Consider the following 20,688-nt stretch of genomic DNA (forward strand, 5'->3'; position numbering starts at 1 on the left):
AACAGAGCCTATTTCAGCTTACAAAGACTGTTCCGCTCGAAACGTCTCACCATAGGGTCAAAGCTCTTACTGTACAAGACTATGATCGTGCCAGTCCTCATGTATTCCTCGGAAACTTGGGTTCTTAGCAAGAAAAATTGCGAACTCTTGGCCGCGTTCAAGAGAAGAATCCTCCGAAGAATTTTTGGCCCCCTACATGAGGATGGACGATTCCGTAGCCTACACAATGACGAAATCTATGAGCGATACCATGACCGTCCGGTTGTGGATAAAATCCGGCTCAATAGGTTACGGTGGGCGGGTCACTGGATCCGCATGGATGAGGATGATCCCACCCGGAAAGTTTATAAGGGCAATATCTATGGTAGAAAAGAAGACGAGGCAGACCCTGCCTAAGATGGAGCGATGGCGTAGGTCAGGACGCCAGACAGCTTTTAGGGATATCGAATTGGTGGACCTCGGCGCAAAACCGGGATGTCTGGAGTTCATTATTAAGGCAGGCCTAGACCGGATACCGGTTGTTGCGCCGTTGATGATGATGATGATAATATTGGCTATGCGATTTCGATCGCAGGGCAGAGGCGATCTCATCAGACGCTGCCTCAGCGCCTCTACCATGCGGAGCAGCCCATTGTACTCGACTCCTCCGCACACGTTAGCTACATACGGTCAAAAGCACCTACCCATTTTTTTTCATATAATAGTTTAAGAGGCAATTCCCCAAAAGGAGCCCCACCAGGCCATTTCCTCTTCATACTGATTTTCCCAGAACACTACTGGGTTCTCTGCTTGTTCAAGGAGCCATAGAAAGGTTTCCATTACCAGGACCTACAGGAACAGAGAGAAAACCTCTCCCTGGTTGCATCCTTTCTCAAGAATCAGTTTCAACTTCGATGTCCCCTCGAGGAAGTTAGTTTCTTCGCAAAAAGACCCCCTTGACAGTCGTCATCTAAACGATTGTTATCTTTTTCAGAGCTTTCGGAGCCTTTTTGGAACGATTCCAGCCAACATCTGAATCACACTTCATAGCTCGGTTAACAAATCTTCGTGTCGTTCTCCTGTGTGTTTTGTCCTTCTTTGGCGTACTGAGTAGAGAACTCAATTCCGATGAGGGACAGCTGTTCAGAAAATTCCGCTGGGAATTTCAATCCTCGTCATAGGGCAAATAAGGAAAGCACCAAAGAAGCTCCTTACCTCTCCATTGACTTCTTATAGTTAATTTGACCGGTGGGGTATTACCATCACATTGGTTATTAACAAGGATAACCGGGAGGTCTTTCAAAACCAATATACAGAAGTGCAGTCTAGCACTTCCATTGGCATACAACAGATCATCATCATCATCAACAGCACAACAATCTGTATTTGAGCTAGGCCTGCCTGCCTGATATCTCAGACGGTCGTGGTTTGGTTCATAAATTTTATTGTTATAGAGGCTACGGAATCGTCCATCCTCATGCAGAGGACCAAAAATTCTTCGGAGGATTCTTCTCTCGAACACAGCTTCGCAATTTTTCTCGCTGACAATCCAGGTGTGCAAGGAATATAGCCTTGGCGCTACGGTTAAACGTTTCAACCAAAACCATTTTTTTCTAAACTGAAATAGGCTCTGTTGGCTGGCGACACCCATGTGTGGATTTCATCGTCATAACTGTTATCGGTTATGATTTTCGACCCTAGATTGGAGAAATTATCAACGGTCTCAAAGTAGTAGTCCCCCATTTTTATTGTTCCCATTTGATGTTGCTGTTTCTTTGGTTTTTGGGGCTGACGTTGCAACCATATACTCTGCCTTGCCTTCATTACTGTGCAGGGCAAGATCTCGCGCCGCCTACTCGATCTGGTTGAAGGTTGTTCTTCCCATGATGTCAGTATCGTCAACATAGGCCAGTAGTTGAGAGAATTGAAGATGATGATGCCTCTCGTATTAACATCAGCATCACGAGCAACTTTTCCAGGGCAGGAATAATTATAGGCTGCCCTGTCCACACTATGCCCTCCGTCCATTAAATTCTCTGGCTCCCTCCTCCGAAGATGGTTGCGGGTTAAATTTGGTTCAATAGGTGATTAAGATGAACTAGCCTGGAAAATCTATAAGAGCAATATGGTAGAAAAAGAAGATGTAACAGACCATGCCTCAGATGGAGCAATGGCGTAGACCAGACAGCTTTTAGGGATATTAACTTGGTGGACCTCGGTGCAAATCCGGGATGATTAGGTAAAAAGTAGAAGGAGCTGTACTGGGGGAGAAAGACACAATACAGCCATAGGATAAAGTAGAGAAGTAAAAAAATTCGACGTTGATGAGCCCTTGACAAATTATGCATAGTCAATGATTTTTACATTCTATAATATTTTGCACAAATGAAGTTCTAGGGCCATTCCAATAATTTACTTATGTTTATATTTGAATTTGATTTGATATTGGCGGGATATGGTCCCATACCCTGCAGTAGATTTACATACAGACTACAGGTTTGACCTACTGCAACTTTGTTAGTAATTGCATGACTCCAATCAAACTTAACATGTCCTATGTCATTGTTTATACTTTCACTCAATTTTGGGGCTTTACGATTTACTTAAAAAATGAACACGCCTTTTTCTAGATTGTTTAGTTGGGTAAGTTCTATGAACGACACTTGCCTCAATTTCAGTTCTAAATTATTTAGATGTTCATTTGTGCATTCGTGGTGTGGTGGGTTAAGGTGAGACAAATAGTTTTCCACCGTAAACTACCGGACTGCAATGAACTGTGTGACTGGGTATTACCGCTGCCATGAGCACGACATCCGTCGCTGCTCTAAATGCACTACTCAATTAACAGTCATTGGTAATATTTATTCAAAACGACACAATGAGAGCAACTCATAAACAAGTTCGATTAGATCTATGGGGAAACAACGGACGGAGGGGCACAGAGAATTGGAAGAGTTATTGGGAGCACTGAATCCAGTTCTTACAATACCTTCTGAATCTCGGGTCCTCATACATTTGTTTGGTAGAAAATATGAAGTTATCCTGAAACGTAGGAGGAATTGGAAAGTTCCAGACGAATGCGTGGCAGAATATACGATGTCTTCTACATCGATGACTCAAAAACAGAACAGGGCTCTGGAGACGGAGTCTAACTCTCGAATAAAAACAAAAAGTGTGCTTTTCCTTTGGGATAATATGCGGCGGCTTTTTAAGCCGATGTATATGCGATCCTAAGGGCGGCAAACTGGGTGAGTAGCGAACGGTTGAAGGGCAGGCGCATCGCAATCTGAAGTGATAGCCAGACCTCAAAAATCGTTCAGGAATGCAGAAACCGTTTCAACTCTGTCTCTAAGTATGGTGGAATTACTCTGGATATGAAATTAAATCTCGGATGCCTTAGAGGGTTCAATCTCTGCTACGCCAGGACCCGAACCAACAATTGGAGTATCAGTAGCACTGGCTGGGAAGAAGCATCGTACGATGACAGGTAGCAGGGCTTAAATGCTGCTAGACACATCAAACTTTTCCTATCACAACCAAATATGCATACCACAAAGTTTATCCTGTCGAAAATCAGTAGTATTGTAGGTATTCTGCTGGACATATGTTCAGAATAGGATTATTTGATTGATGAGGAAGCGGAATCCACGGAGCATTTTCTATGTGAATAACCCGTCTGTGGACACATCAGACATTATCTTCGGTTCCCATGTTCTCCAGTTGTAACGGGTATCATTCCATCTAGTAACGGTCACCTTGCGATACACCAATGCGTCCGGAATATTTCGTTAAACGGAGGAGTCGAGTACAGTGTTTCACTACAGCCTGAGTAGAGGCTGTAGCTTCTCCTCCACTACAAACACGTACACATACAAGCATTAGTATTAGTTTTTTCGGACGCAAAAACCATTCTATTCACGGACTACCCCCAACCTGGTAAAACATTAAGCTGAAATGGTCATTGTAACCTTTTGAAATTTGCAAAAAAAGGTCTGGTTTACAGGACAAAAATTATTTTTTATCAGAGCACACATCTTCTCACAGAACACGAAAACGCATTACAAAGATCAGTCAATGAAAGCACGAATTGTTTCCACATACACCCTTTTTACCAAATTCGACTCCCTCTGACTTCTCACTGATCTGATATATGGAAAAAGCATGAATAGGGAACGAGTTCCAACGAATGAAAAGGTAATAAATAGCAAATGTGGAAGCGTATTTCTGCAGTCTTTCGAGTCGCTTGAACAAATGTATTGAAATTTAGGGTAAAATCTATTTCAAATCATAAAATCGTGTTTTTCTTTTCGAACGAAAAATCTTATTGAACATCCTAGCATATGAGGAATTTCGTCTTAGCTCCTTGTCAGAGATAGACACCGAACTTTATGGACTTTCTAACAAATGACAATAATTTCGCTTCGGTGAACAATGTTTTGTCTGATGGATTCGAAATAACTCCGCTAGCAATCTATTTATAGTGAATCTGTGCGTGTAGCTGTGTTTACAATTTTTTTTTTTTTTGGAGTAGGGTAGGTGAATGCGTTTACGCACGGAGTGTTGGACTCCCGCAAAAGCACGCTGGCGGACTACCAACTAAACACCTCCCTGTCATCAGAGAACTAGCCTGGAACCGTTTGACACATTACTTCGGGCTAGCCCTCCCGCTCTCCCGGCTTTGGGAGCCTTCAAGTCAGGGAATTCCTTTCACCAACGGGAGGGGAGGGGAGGAAGGGAGTTGTTAGTTAAGGGAACCCCTTACCGTCCGATCCCTCTGCCGGTCGAGTTCAATCTTCTTCGTAGTAAGAAGAGCCCGAACATAATGCGCAATACGATTCCAGCTGCCAGCGCTCTTCAGCATCTCTCTGACAATGTTGTCCGGAGAGAGCTCCCCTGTGTCTGCATAAAGCTGCTGGCGGAGGCCATCCCACCTCTCGCAAGAGAAAAAGGTGTGTTCAGCGTCATCCGGCACTCTATTGCAGAACACACAATCAGGAGATCGCGCCTTCCCAACCCTGTGCAGGTAAGACTGTGTTTATAATAACATATAATATTAACATCTCTGATTCAAGGATTTAATCCAATTTATTCAATAACTATGTATGTATGTCCCACAGAAGCTAGTTGTCTATTCACCCCAAAGTGGGCTGCATTTTTGATCAGAAATGCAGAGAGTTCCGAGGAATAATAACCTTTAAGCTTTCATTAAAGCTATGATTGGGGTCAAGCAGTGCACTGCAGGATAGACTGATGCGGAACATAGCTCCCTGAGGCCAACCTATCTCTCTCTGAGGATGAGCTGTCTCTCCTCTGGGACGGTGTGCGCCTTTTCAGGGGCCAAGCCTCTTGTCTACCAAGACCGTTAGTGAGTGGTGATAGCCACACCCTGTACGAGGTGACCCTACTATTAACAAAACGCTACGGATCTAGACTGGCGAGACGAAAAACACCTCCCCCAATCCAGGGTGTCATGCGAACCGTGCCCATTGGATAGTTTGCAGTCAGGGGTAACTGACTGTATTCGAACGGAGCCTCACTGATACCTGGTCGCCTCAGTGAGTAAGATAGACCTTACCGTGCTACGGGGGGCTATGGCACAGCGCACCTCTTAACCCCCATACTCGTGGGAATCAAACGAGTACAAAAAAAGAAAAGAAAACGAAAACCAAACAAGCGGGGCCCCGTACCGCACAAAAACTGGTTAATCAGGTGGAGGCACGTCTCCGAATTATTGAGAGCCAGGTGATTACACCCAAGAAGGGAGATAACTATAACAGACGTCAGGAAGGAGACAGGTCTCAGTGGCGCCGGTGTTAAATGCGCTATCTGAAGGAAGACCTGAAACCAGAAGAGGGCCTTAAGAAGGCTCAGGACAGACCTAAGTCATCTCTACCGAGAAAGCGGGGAGCAGCAGAGATCAGCCCGCATGAAGGGAATGCTCCCAAAAAATCCAAACCTGAACCTAAGGGGGGAGAAAACCCGGGCAGGTCTGGAGTGAAGGCAGGATCCAGGAAGCCCACCATTAGCTATGCTAGTGCGGTCAAGGGCATTCGACTGGCCATACTGCATACTGCCAAAAAGGTTTCCCGAGCAAATACTCACTCGTGAGGAGCAGGAAATCATTGAGGACCTTGTCGTCAAGCAGATGATCAAGGGTTGGACTTCAAAACTGGTGTTCACCGGGATACGCTTTCGACCAGGCCTCATACTGGTGGACTGCGCGACGGAAGACACCGCAGAATAGTTCCTAGATTGCCAGGCTGGGAAGGGGTGGAACTGTCAACATGTGCTGGGGATGATATACCAGGAGCCCACATGGTGACAGTTTTTCTGCCAAAAGCCGCGGCAATAGAAACGGAAAACCTTATGAGATTCCTAATGGCTCAGAATGAAGATCTCCATACCCGACTATGGAGAGTCTTCAGAAGCAAGGTGGAGGGCAAGGGGAAACTCCTCACGATCGGGGTAGATGACCGATCCCTGGAGGCAATCAAACGTCGGAATTGTCATATCAATTACCGATTTGGCAACATACCCGTGCATGTGCACAGGGAAAAGCCGAAGAAAGAGACCTCGGAGAAGGCATCGGGTGGAAAACTTACCGAGGTACCTGAAGAAATCTCGGAAGCCATAGAGGCAGAAAGGACTGGATCAACCAGGGAAATAGACCTGCTGCCCAGTGAAGAGCAGAAGCTGAACGACTCAGACCTAGGACTCCTAGGGCTCAGGGTGGACAGCGACGCGCAGGAGGAGCGATGTCGGAGGAGTAGGGTGACACTCCGACAGTGGAGAAGAGCTCGAAACAATAACAGAGCCAATGGCCAGCACCAAGATAGCCCAGATAAACCTCCGCCAAGTTCCAAGGAGAACTTTGGAATAGTGCTGGCTCAGGAGCCCTGGGTGTACCGGGGGCAGATTCGCGGTCTGCAAGGATGAAGCATGCAGGTAATTTGGGACTCCTCTTGTGAAAAACCAAAAGCTTGCATAATTCTTAAACGTAATTTAAAATACATATGTCTTTCAGAGTTCTTAACCGGGAGCCTTGTAGCTATCCAAGTCTCATTGGAAGCCGGGAGGAGCACTCGAGAGGCAGTTGTGACATCGGTATACTTCCCAGGTGACGAAAATTGCCAGGAGAGGGCGTTACCACTTTTTCTCCGCTGCGATGCCAACGCCCACCACGAAGTCTGGGGAAGCAGCGATACCAATCGTAGAGGTGAGTACCTTCTTCAATTTATTCTTAGCAATAAGTTAGAAATATACAACGTAGGGAACTCTCCAACATTTATGACCAGCACCAAACAGGAGGTACTAGATATAACTCTAGGAAATGCCCTAATGAATGGAATGGTCAGGAATTGGAGGATATCGGATGAACCCTCAATGTCTGATCACAGGATAATCGGATTCGACATTGAGGATAACTCCGAAATAGAAAGAATAATAAGGAATCCCAGGAGAACGGATTGGGAATCCTACGCAATGCACTTGAGCAACAACATTCCCCACCTTCAAGGAGTCGATGACATCAGAAGCGAACTGGAATTAGAAACGGTGGTGGAAAACCTCAACATAATCGTCATTGACGCATATGAGGCCAGCTGTCCGGCTAAGACAGTCAAGTCATCAAGGGATGTACCATGGTAGAACAAGAACCTAGCCAGGATGAGAACAGAGGCGCGAAAACTCTTTAACCGGGCAAAATAAACTGGCGACTGGCAGAGATATAAAAATGCACTGACTGCGTATAGCAACGCGATCAAGGAAGCGAAACGGAACAGCTTCAGGGAATTCTGTGAAGGGATTGAACAGATCACAGAAGCAACCAGGCAAAGGAAGTCAGGATATTTACCGAGAATGAGGAGGGCAGGGTACACCTGCTTCTCAGAACTCATTTCCCGGGGTCCTACCCCACGGTGGCAGGCGACAACAGTCTGCCTGATATCCCCATAACGAATAAAAGGGGAAGGAAGGAGAGCTGGAAACTAGCAAAAGAGGGGAGTAAAAAGGATTCTTTTCACCCTAAATCTTTCAGACCAATTTGCCTAACATCGTTCGTACTCAAAACGGTGGAGAAGGTCATAGACAACTATGCTAGAACTAACGTTCTAAAGCGTAATCCCCTACATCACTGTCAGCACGCTTACGCCAATGATTACCTACGGAGCGGTTATCTATGCAGAAAGAACCGAACTCAGCACACAAGCCAGGGAATTAGATAAGCTCCAAAGGCTGGCTTGCGTGTGTATCAGTGGGGGCAATCAGGACATGCCCAACGGCATTGTGGTCCTTCTGGGATTAACCCCTCTCCATCTGCACATACAGATGCAGGCAAGGAGATCAATATTCATGATGGTCGGTGGTATGAGTGAGGCGGCGAGCTGCCTAGATCGAAGGAAGATTGATATTCTTTCTAGGCGGTATCCCGAATTACTGATACCATGGGATAACGTGACAACGAGGTTTTACTTCTATAAGAAGTCTGAAACACGTTGGAGTAACAAGGCAAACTGGGAGAGCATAACTATGACATACAGCTTAAACCAGCAACTGATTAGTCGGTATACTGACGGATCCCTCACAGCAGAGGGAGCGGGTGCCGGTGGCATTGGTCCAAGGAAACGTACTTTGTAATGTAATGTATTTTGAGCCAATGGGCAGGTACACTAGCATATTCCATGCGGAAATATACGCCATAGACAAATGTGCCTCCTTTAATCTGCAAAGCAACTACAGGGGGCAGAATATAGCTATTCTCACCGGTAACCAAGCAGCGATGAAGGCACTTAGGTCCAACCCGGTGAATTCTAAACTGGTATGGGAATGCCTTGAGAGACTGATTACATTCGGCTCGTCCAGCAAGGTCTGGATACTTTGGGTTCCAGGCCATGCTGGGTTGGAAGGCAATGAGGCAACGGACAAACTACCCAACAAGGGAGTAGGGACGCCTTTACACGGGCCAGAACCCTTCCGTGGAATCGGATACGGTTTCATGGCTATAAATCTAAGAAATGAAGAGGAACGGTTGTGGGAACTATACTGGGCGGGCCTACCAGGGATGGAGCAGTCCAGGGTGCTTATTGGGGGATACGAACCCATGCGCACAAAGGATTGCTTAAACCTCACCAAAAAGAACCTCCTAATTATAGTGGGAATTCTCAGTGGTCATTGTCGGCTAGGGAAGCTAGGGATATCTACGGACACTGCATGCAGGTTTTGTGAGGAGGAGGACGAACCCTCTATACACGTCCTGGGGCAGTGTCCGGCACTTGTGTAAAGTAGGTCGAGGCATCTGGAAGAACACTTAATACCAGATGCAAAGCTGAAAGAGCTGGAAGTAGGGAACATACTAAAGTTCGGTTACAGGCCTGCTTGAGATACTATGATCAATAGATACACAATAACCAGTAAAAGGCACAATAGTTCTTCAAGGACGCGGTGCGACTTTCCCTTAACAGAATAATAATAATAATAAGCTATGATTGAGATTCACCATTTGATTATCATCTTCACAATATTTCGCAACCAATTTGGTTAATTGGTTTATTCCCTGCTTCCATATCGTTCAAATATTCCACATTTCCAAATTAATTCAACACCATCTCAAGTTAATAAATCCTGCTGAATGTAATGAATCCTTTTTGTCCATAAGCAACAAGACAAATCAAATTCATAACGCTTCGGTTCATGTTGTTTTCACTTGCCATATTAAAAATTAAACGACATATCGTCTTAGTTCTCTCAGTCGGGTATTCCTGAATCCTTGCACGACTCCCAGCTCCACACGGAGCACACTGAGCAGTGAACTTGTTGTTTGCTCTCGAGAGCTATCTGGAATGGAGACTACATGAATTTTTATTCAAACATTTCCATAAATTGCTCATCAAATAAGAACTAGGAGATAAGGCATTTACATTTAAAAAGGGAACTCAGAGTAAACATGCTCCAGAACGAGCAAACATACGCGTCCTTAAAATAGATCTTCGGAGCACAGCTCTGGTACCATTCAAAATTTCTGTTTTTACGGGCGCACAATATGCGTTAGATGAATTATCTGTTTGAAGGATATAGAGGTACTGACGTAGACGGTCCTGCTTCCTGGACGACGGGAAGGACCACGAAAAATTTCATGTGGGCGACTGGAACTTTGCTCTTAACTTTGATTCATGCTCCGGCCTATGGGGATTTGAGATAGTCGAAAGTTAGGTATGCAGTAATCGTTTTAGGAAACTTGTGTTTCGGAGCATGAAAAGTGTAGCGTATAAATATGTATTTGACAAACACGTAGTTCACTATCATAAATATTTATTGGCGTTTGAAAGACGTAGTTCACTTTTCCGTGACAACTTCAAGGATATTGAAAGAATAGAAATTACTATGTGGAGATGAGGACTCATGTAAAGTTTTCTGGTGTTCATTTTTCTAGTCGGTCGCAAAAAATTCACAGGATAACTTCCTTTGCCACTTAGTAAATTCTTTACATGTTCCCGTTAAAGTCCCTTTTCTCCTATTTTATAAAACTGCTTTGCGGGGCATTGGCAATCCTCACAGCCTCATTTTTAAGCTTCTGTGTAAAATAAAACCGCTTTTCTCAGAAACAGTTATGCCAATTGACACCAAATTGATGGTAAATTAGGAACTGTGGGCGCACACGCATACGGCGACCGACCAAGTAGTGAAGTAAAGGGGTTGGGGTTGTAAATTTTGTTTCACCGAATATAGTCGCAAATGAAAGGTCTTTATTAATACTCCTCACAGCTAGCCTCAGTTTCGACATTTAATGCACAAAGGTGGAGGGCGGGACGTGAAAAGTGGTCATTTCTTTCACCAACCCATTGTCAGAAACTACCCAACCCAAAAATATGAAAAAAATCAGGAAAATGGACTCCGAAATACCCTCCATCTGTTCAAATAAAGTTAATAATAGCATATTACCATAATTGTAATAGTTGGCTGCAAACCCCCCTAAGTTGATCCTGGAATCATGAAATTTTCCACCAGCATAGGCAAGGTCCTACCAAGTGTTATGGGAATCGCACGATTGCTATTTTTATTATTCTGGTAAGGGAAAGTCGCACCGCGTCCTTAAAGAGCCATTGTGCCCCTTTTACTGGTTATAGTGTACGTATCGATCATAGTATCTCAAGCAGGCCTATAACCGTCAGAAACTTTAGTATGTTCCCTACTTCCAGAATTTTCAGCTTCTCCCAGATACCTCGACCTACTTTACACAAGCGCCGGACACTATCCCAGGACGTGTATAGAGGTTTCGTCATACTCCTCACAAAACCTGCAGGCAGCGTGCGTAGATATCCCTAGCTTCCCTAAGTGATAGTTCAGCTAACAGTGACCAGTGAAAATTCCCACTATGATTCGGAGGTTCTTTTGGTGAGGTTTAAGCAATCCTTTGTACGCATGGGTTCGTATCCCCCAATAAGCACCCTGGACTGCTCCATCTCTGTTAGGCCCACCCAGTATAGTTACCTCAACCATTCCTCCTCATTTCTTAGAGTCATAGCCATGAAACCGTTTCCGATTCCACAGAAGGGTTCTGGCCCGTGTAAAGGCGTCCCTACTCCCTTCTTGGGTAGTTCGTCCACTGCCTCGTTGCCTTCCAACCTAGTATGGCCTGGAAGCCAAAGTATCAGTCTCTCAAGGCATTCCCGCACTAGTTTAGAGTTCACCTGGTTGACGGTGAGAATAGCTATGTCCTGCTCCCTGTAGTTCCTTTGCAGATTAAAGGAGGCACATTTGTCTATGGCGTATATTTCCGCCTGGAATATGCTAGTGTACCTGCCCATTGGCTCAAAGTACATTTTCCTTGGACCAATGGCACCGGCACCCGCTCCCTCTGTTGTGAGGGAGCCTCTGATCTGGAAGTAATTAGCGCCACCGCAACACTCCCCGGTAAGTAATTGAGCGCACTGAAATTACAATGGTTCAGTTGGCGGTGTCGTGACGCCAGCTGGGAATCTGTGTTTTTGTCAAATTACTAAATGCCTGCCTGAAATCAGGAAACCTAACTCGTCTGCCAGATTTCGTTGAGTTTGCCACTTCAGGTTGTTGGGCGGAAACGATTTTTCGGATGTCTCTCGGGAATGGGCATTGCCACTGTTGTTGGTCCGAGATCGGTTTCTCTTCGATATCGTCGGCTATCGCGTTAGCAGGTCTGTGCCGATCGATGGATACTGTAATGATACGTGCGGCAACTTCCAACTTTAAAGAGCTATTCTATTCTATTGACCAGTCGATATGGGCTCTGGTACGGATGTTGGAGTATTTTATTGGGACCATCGTTACGAATGAAAACATGGCTTGTTGTTGCCAGGTCTTTGAATATGAAGATTCTCATGTTGTTATGTTGACTCCCATTGACTGCACGAAACATTTGGAAAAGCTGTCTCAACTCGTTGGCAAAATTAGACGTGTATATCTACTCGTTATTCGGCTGGAAGTTGAAAAATTCGCCTGGAAGGCATAATGGCTGACCATACACCATTTCTCCTGCAGTTGCACCGAGGTCTTCTTTCCAAACTGTGTGAATGCCTCGTAGCACGACAGGCAATGCTTTCGTCTGTGACAACTTATTACTGCTTTGAGCTGACGACGGTGAAAACGCGGAATTCTTGAGATAACCTCGATTCAAACTGTTTTCTTTGATCTGTGGTGATATGCTGAACCTTGAAATCCATGTATCCAGGAACGCCCTAACAACTGTGATGGCTTCTTGATCGGAGATTGATGCTACTTCCGGCTAACGCAAGAAACGATTTACCACGGGCAGGCGGTAGCGTTACCTCTCGCAATAAGGCATCACGATATCTAGATGAACGTACTCGAGTCTTCATGACGGTGGCGCAAAGGTCCCCCCCCCCTTGGTGCAGTCACATGGCGAGTCACTTTTGATCGCTGACAATTATCGCAACCACGCGTCTAATTCCTGCAATCGGATTTCCCAGATGACTAAACATACCTCTGTGTTATCGGTTTAACGGTGGCGTTTGCTCCTAGGTGTGCTCTTCACATGAAGATAGAGCGACTAATATGTCATTGATGTAGGCATAGCAGAAGTTCAAACCTCTCAAAGCCTCGTCGATGTTGTGATAGCAGTCTTTGGTATGTCTTCTTCAGCCACGGGGATTTAGTTAAATGCTCTTACTAGGTCCTGTTTTGAAAAGATAATTTTACCATAGAGCATTTGGGTGAAACCTTGGATGTTCCGAACTGAGTACCTGTCAGTGGAAGTGCGGGCGTTGAGTGCGCGATAATCTCCGCAGGATCTCCATTCGTTATTCTTTTTAGGCACCATATTCAAGGGAGCAGCCTATTAACTATTTGATATACCCGATCCAAGCTGGATTTTAAAGGAACTAGCGTTATGACCCCATGATGCTTAGTTCGATGACATGCGATTTTTTTGATTCCGTCCGGACGTGTTACTTCTGGAAAGCCATGTAGAATATCGTGATAAGGGGTTCATTTAGTACTTGTTATGATGGTCCGGACTGTACATTCTGCCATCTCTCAATGTCAGATAAGATAAGTTGTTGAGAACCAGGCGACCACACACACACATTTCCGTACAAATACACACTTGTGTGAAGCAGGAAATAATAGAGGACCTCATCGTCATTAAGATGTGTGAGGGATGGAGTAAGGAGCTCGTGTTCACCGGCATACATCTTTGCCCAGCTTTTCTATTGGTTTATATACTTATGGAAGGATGAAAGGGAACGGATTGTCGACATGTGCTGGGGATGATATACCAGGGGCACACGTTTTGACGGTCTAACTTCCCGAAGCCGCAACGATTGAGACGTAGAAGCCTCTACGACTTCTGCTTCCTCGAAGTCCTACTCCGCGGCGGAAGGCAATAGCCTTCCCAAAGGGGAATTGGAAACTAGCGAAAAAGGTAAAGGAAAAGGAAGCAGGAATTGGAAATCTCTAAACCACTGAAATCACCCGAAGAAATAGTAGTAGTAGCACTACCGCAGAGAGGCCTAGAAGTAAAAAGAAACATGATCTCTCCTAACAATAGTAATGTGCAGCATAGCCTTGGGATATATCAAGGGCCTGGAGGCGGGCAAAAATGGTCTTTATTCCGAAAGCGGGTAAAAAGGATTCTTTTCACCTTAAATGATGGAGACCAATCTGCCTGATATCGTTCGTACTTAAAACAGTGGTTAAGATCATAGACAGCTGCATTACAACAAACGTTCTAATACGTAGTCTACTGTATGTAGATTTTGCGAGGAGAGGGATGAAGATTTCACACATGTTCTGGGACCACCTGCGAAAAGTGCGTTGTGGCACCTGGGAGAATACTTAATACCAGATGCGGATGGAGTTACGGCACCAGATCTGTCTTAACCGGGTGAGGCCAGGACATCGCTGTCCAACCTATCCAAATTGACTTGTAATCCGTCTCATGCCAAAAAGTTGATGCGTGTGAGGATCTGTAAAGTAACTGAAGAGACATACGGTGTTTCCTGCGATGAAAGTCCATCCTCTGTCTGAATATGAACTGTAAAGGTGCTCTGAGGAAGAGACACCCATATACAATGGCCTATAAACACCGAGGCAATAAAGAGGTTCCAAACGCCGGGCGTCATAGACACCGAAGCAGAAGAGAGTTCTAATGAGGATCGCCGGTAGTTCTTCATTCTTCCATCGCGGTACTCGGGTCACGACTTTCCCTGTTCACACCGAACCGCCATTTTGTACCTTTCTAGTTTAATTTTGCGTGCATTTTCCGAAACTCCTCGCAATATCCCCAATTTGATCTAAGCGTGTTCTTGTGCTAATTCTAGTGATTAAATTATTTGAAATAAATGGACGGTTTTTGCTATTTAGCTAGTATTTTTATTTTTATTCGCATATACATCTGACGTGACCTGTAGCACTGCAGAAGATAACAACCAGTTTCCGAAATATCATTTTATGCGAATCAAAATACTAGTGGAAAAGCAAAAGCCGCCCAATTTTATAATTCAGAATCTGAAACAGTTTCGGCACTTTTTCTGTTCTTTTGTTCTTGATATAGCTCTTTCCTATTGATTGACCATAATCAATCCGGGTGGTCATCGGGGGTATCCTTCAAAAGCTGTCCTTATTGCAGGTGATGGAAATTAAGCAACCACTTGCAGAACACCGCAACGGATAGTAGAATTTAGTAAACAACAGGATCTTCAGGTTGTTCGGATTCAGCAATTGGAGGACGTGGTCGCTCAGCCGAGGAGAATAAAGACGAGGAATTCACGATCCGAAGAACCGCAAAGAACTACCACTAGAAAGCATTTAAAAGGTACTTTTGGAACTGCTACATCGTCTACAGGGCTAAATGGGTTCGAAAAGAGAGGGCAAAGTTTCCGGATGAAAGCAATCCTTGTTATTTTAAAGTCGACTCACTCGGTGAGGAACTACCGTGAGTGGCAGCAACGACAACGACCTGACATTCTCTTATGATTTGGCAAACGATTCGGGAAAGGTTGCACATGAGCTAACACTGTCGTGGAAACGGCTTCCAGGTTAATGTTACAGCTACCCCCGTCTTGATAATAACTTGCGGGTGCGGGACCATGGTTGAGAAGACGGCTTCGTTGTGCAGAAGTGACATTTTTCAGCATTTACCCCATACCAAATGAATCTATACAGATTTTTCGGAATAGACTCGCCTCCTTGGAGGAAAAAACACTGAAGGGAGAATTCTACTCGGAGGAGACTTTAACGCCAAACCCCTCGAATGGGACATGCCTGAACCAGATTCTCGAGGCACACAGGTTTTAGAGATGGCCACCAGGACAGGAATCGTTGTCCTAAATTCTGGTATCACTCCGACATTCTGATGACCTAACAACCTGACGTAACTTTTGCTACAAAGTCCTTAGTGTCAGCGGGCCAAGGATGGAAGGTGCTGGAAGATTTCACGGCCAGTGGTAGTCAGTACATTTCCTTCGAAGTGACAAACGGCTTTTCTCAATGTTCTGCCAGCAAACACCTACCGGGTGGAACATCGGGAAAATCGAGGTGGCAAAATTTGTCGCTTATCTCTCAAGAGGGGTAAATAAGCGACAAGATCCAGGCGCAGACAGATCAAATGCAACTGAACCGCTAGTTCATTCAACAATGAGCCTTATTACCGATCTTGTAATGCATCAGCTCCCAAAAGGAAACTGTGTCCAGGGAAATTACCCGAGTACTTGTGGCTGAATTGCCTCAGACTTTGGCGGATTGGTCAGCGCGGAAGAGGCCAAGACGATGTGACGCTTAGAGCCGCAGAGTATAAGGGTGGACTGTTCTATGGAACAGCAAAGATGGAAGAAATCGTGTAGGAATTGCTACTCGGCGCATTCAACCTATGTTTGACAGTGACAGGGTATTTTTGCGTCCTGCTGGAAGGTTGCGAGACTTGTACTGATAAACAAGGGCAAAGGCGACCCAGAGGTGCCATCAGTGTGTCGTCCGCTCGGTATGTTGGACACAGCAGGGAAGCTGCTTGAAAAGCTCATCAAACCACGACTGACTGATGCAATATGTGCAACGGGAGATTGTTCACCAACACAATATGGCTTTAGAGCGGAGCGATCCAAAATTGATGCCATGGAGAACGTGGTCCAAGCGGTAAAACTGGCTGAGGCACACAGTCATCATTGTCGGCGAGTGGAGCTCCTTGTAAGCCTCGACGTAAAAAATATCCTTAATTCTGCGAGGTAGTGCGACATGCTTTAGGCTTTGGAAAATCGTTTTCATACTCCAGGCTAGCTTTTGCGGATGTTAAGGCACTATTTAAAGGACCTTTGGAACGCCTTATACGATAGCCTTCTACGACTCGAGATGCCTGATGAATTGCATCTGGTGGCGGAGGATGTTGCGGCATTGTTGTGAAAGCCACTGGGAATGGTGATGCGACGAGTAAGCAAATGGATGGCTGAGCATGAATTCTCCCCAGCTCTGGAGAAAACTGAAATCGTTGTGCTGACCAGGGAGTGTAATCCCACAGTCGTCCTTATTAAGTTTGGTAAAACTACGGCGGTGAAATACATGAAATACACACCAAAATAAGCTTCTTCGGGCAGATTCGTAAGACCACAGCCAAGGCTGCGGCTAGAATGCCATTTGCCGGCTAATGTCCAACATCGTAGGTCCCTTATCCAGCAGGTGCCACTTGCTGATCAGCGCGGTTCAATCCTTCCTCCTTTACGGTTCCGAAACATGGGCTGACATTCTCAGTAACGGAATGTAAATGCCTAGCGCACGTACAAAGAGGGGTTCTGTGGGCTATGTCTACCTATTCCGATCACTCTTCATCCTCCCAAGCGCAGGCTTATCTTAAGAAAGGTGAAAGAAATAAGGAAGCTGTCGCTTGTGAAGAGAGAGCCCGTACTCGCTGCGCATGGTAGCAATTTTGGGAAGCAGAATTGAGAGATAGATGGACCGCGCATCTCATAAAAGAAATGCGGCCATGGTTCAATCGAAAGCACGTTGAGGTTGACTATTACCTAACCCAGCCGTTCAGCAGACACGGGTATTTTCAATCTTACTTGCACCCAATCATATTGGTAGCAAAGGATACGACTGTGTGAATGTAGAATAAATCTGAGGAAGGAATATCGAGTAAGTCTGAAATATCTAAATATAATATACATTTAAGCAATTCAAACATAAATGGTGAGATTATAATAATTATACCAAAACTCCAAGAAAATAATAACTAACCCGACAGTAGCTACATACAATCAGAATAGAGGCTACAATCCTTCCAATAAAACATAGATCTTTTCAGGACGAATCAAACTTATTTTCTACCTCATTCAGCTATTTGCTAAGTATGAGGTTTAGTCAAGGACTCAGGACTGCTTCTTATCTAACTTTACTTTTTAAACACTAAAAATGACAAATAATTGAACTCGTCCTCCATGCAAAAGGCTTAGTCCGCATAACACCAACGAAAATAAATGAGAAAAAAAGAAATAAAATACAAAAAAAAAATCGTATTCCAATCTGACGTCATTACTACACCAAAACGCTTCATCGGCAGGCAAAACGCCATATTCTCAACAAAAGGCAAACTAAAACGGCAACATCCTCGCTATCCATCTTTTATTCCAGTTTACTGATAGCAACGAACTCGAGTTAGTAGTGGATATCCCCCCGTGTCGAGATAACGCTACACCTACAATCTATTCGGTATTTCGAAAATATGAAGCGAATCTTATTACAGCTATCTGAAAGCCAGAACTGTTCTTCGTATTCAGAGTTGGCAAAGATGCGGCGTAAAATAAGAGAATCCGCGGAGAAGTACTCAAAGTGAAATATCATATACCGGGGGCTGTCTTAGAATGAAGCCTGCATAAAATAAGATAATCAGGTTTTCAGTCTAAAAATATCTACCATATGGGAGTCAATCAACTTCTAATTTACAAATTATATCAGCCACAGTCAATTGTAATGGAGACCTTAAGGATATAGCGTCTAAAGTAGCGAGGAGGAACTAACTTTGATGCGTATATTCTGGAAAAGGTATTACTTAAAGTGATTAGATTTTTATAGCACTTTCTTCATTGGTAAAGGCCGAAATCAGACGTTTCTCTTTCATTAGGCGCATTTTCTTCCCCATACCTTTCAAATGGTTTCGCTAACATCGTCTTTCCTATTTACGTAAACAAAACGGATACTCAACTAGGCTTCGCGTTAAAAAAAGATACCAGTCATGGACTGTGTCAAACTATTAGCCGTTATTACTCTGCAGCTCTTCCGCGCGACACTCTTCTTCGCGACTTTTTCCAGATAGATAATTGTAATTACAGCGGGAAGCTCTTTACGACCTCTCTAACGAACCGATGAGCCCCGGACGCTATCTCATGTATCCAATCTAGTTGGCTAGCGCGCTATGGCTAGAACGTCGTGTTATCTAACAACTCATCCATCTACAGATATATCTCCTCACACTCGTTCAATGTCCTTTATCTAGCAGACGTATATCGGTCCGCATAAATCCTGGGGGGAAGGGGACATGTGAAGATGGTGAAATAAATGGCGAGAACTGGTCGAATATGCCGTCAGATCGGTAAGCAAATATCAAGTGTTATCAGATTGGGTACAGATAATGGGCGCCAGATTACAAAGCGACCATATTGTAAGGCTCGCTTTGAATAAAAAATCGATTTCCACACTGGTGACTTACCAAATAGTTAATGTTTTCAGTAATCAATCCTGTAAGATGTTGCCTTTGATGTTGTCCACCCACTGGTCTACTTTTAGCCACGGGAATATTGTCCACCTTCAGGGAAAATCACATTAACCTTCCACAGATAAACGAACCACAATTAATTCACTATGAAAACTCTCGCATGCAACAAGTCAACCGCAAGGGGACCCTAAAACTTGATTTATTATTCAACAGTTTGGATAGTTTCTCCGGCATTAGCCGCTTCAACAAATTACACCAAATAGGGGAGGTAAGCAATCATATCGTAAACAAAATTCCGTTACAATGTCCTTTTGATCCTAACGACAGGCGAACGGTACGTGCGTCGTTATTGCTGAAAAGCCGCACACGAACTGAGAATGCAACAGCATATTTCATCCACTCATGATGGTTTGATGAAGCCAGTATGCGAGTGGAGTTTGCTTTTCTTCAGTTTTCCGCCATTGAACGTGGGCGAGACGCTCTGGGAAGACGAAGGCAGGGATTGTTTTGGTTGAAATGAAAGAGCTTTCCACCCACCCCAAGCCAGCCGATAGCTTTTCCACCCATAGAGACAGTGGAGTACAAAACTAAGTTACGATAGCTTAGGGTTCGGAATTTTCATATTACTAGGGAAAACAGCCGTTTTCAGTTATACGTGAATACACCAGAAGGTTGAAAAAAATTGTTTACAGTTTCTTCATGGCATGAATCTGCCTCCCGCAAGAACGACGCTATAAGAAACACTTCCTCTCACTGCTCCAAATCAGATTTCTGTCGATATGTACGATGAGTGGTTAAATTTTCCTAAACAAAGTATTAGCGCATCTGGTGAGCTGCTCCCCTCATAGGATATACGATAAACTAAATCCGATCTTCCACTTTTCGAATCGTGGACGAAGCGTTGATGATAGTACAAACACAGCTGAAGACAACCTCAGCTGACACTTTGTCAGGAAAAAGAAAAAAATATAAAAATAATCAGCCGAACAGATGGAACTGAGGCTTTGAAACACTTCCTTCGGGGAGAGAAGATGTACAATCCAGTCTAACCGGGAAGATAGGTGAGGCACTGACGTGTCTATCTACCAAACAAAGTTAGAACCCAGAACAGACTATTTTCCACAGCTTCACTATGTTGAAACCTAATAAATGTTGGACCCCACGTTATGCCCCATTCGTAACCGAAAGGAAAACACACGGAGAGTGCAGAAGAGGAATCCACCTATCATATGTCAATCTGCAAGTGAAGAGGTGCCCGTTCCGCCTCCTCCACATTATGTCCAGGTGTTGGCTCACTTGCGGCCTACATGATGAAGAAAACACTGCAGAAGGTGCAACGCACTTCCACCTTACAACGATAACCACTAGCTGCTAGGATTATCTAAGCTCTTCCTACCTCACCAATCACTACTACAGATCAATCGCATGACTCTACGACCCATGGGTAGAATCTAAAACCCACCGGGGCAGATCTTCGGAATCTCCCAGTGAACGATTTCAGGTTCGATTGTCTGATATCG

The 20,688-nt window shown here is 44.6% G+C and overlaps 1 protein-coding gene across 1 annotated transcript in view; it reads right to left on the reverse strand.

Moving 5' to 3' along the window:
• The window catches only part of LOC119647651 (synaptotagmin-1), a 325,595-nt gene extending 306,080 nt beyond the window's left edge, over nt 1-19,515 (reverse strand). Inside the window, exons 1-2 of the mRNA XM_038048720.1 lie at nt 19,163-19,515; nt 232-236 (exon numbers count right to left, since the gene is read on the reverse strand). The gene's annotated coding sequence lies outside the window, so the exon portion shown is untranslated. The remainder of the gene's footprint in view (nt 1-231; nt 237-19,162) is intronic.
• Between the last annotated feature and the right edge of the window lie 1,173 nt (nt 19,516-20,688).

The sequence above is a fragment of the Hermetia illucens genome, chromosome 2, assembly GCF_905115235.1.
Source record: "Hermetia illucens chromosome 2, iHerIll2.2.curated.20191125, whole genome shotgun sequence".
Lineage (NCBI taxonomy): Eukaryota > Metazoa > Arthropoda > Insecta > Diptera > Stratiomyidae > Hermetia > Hermetia illucens.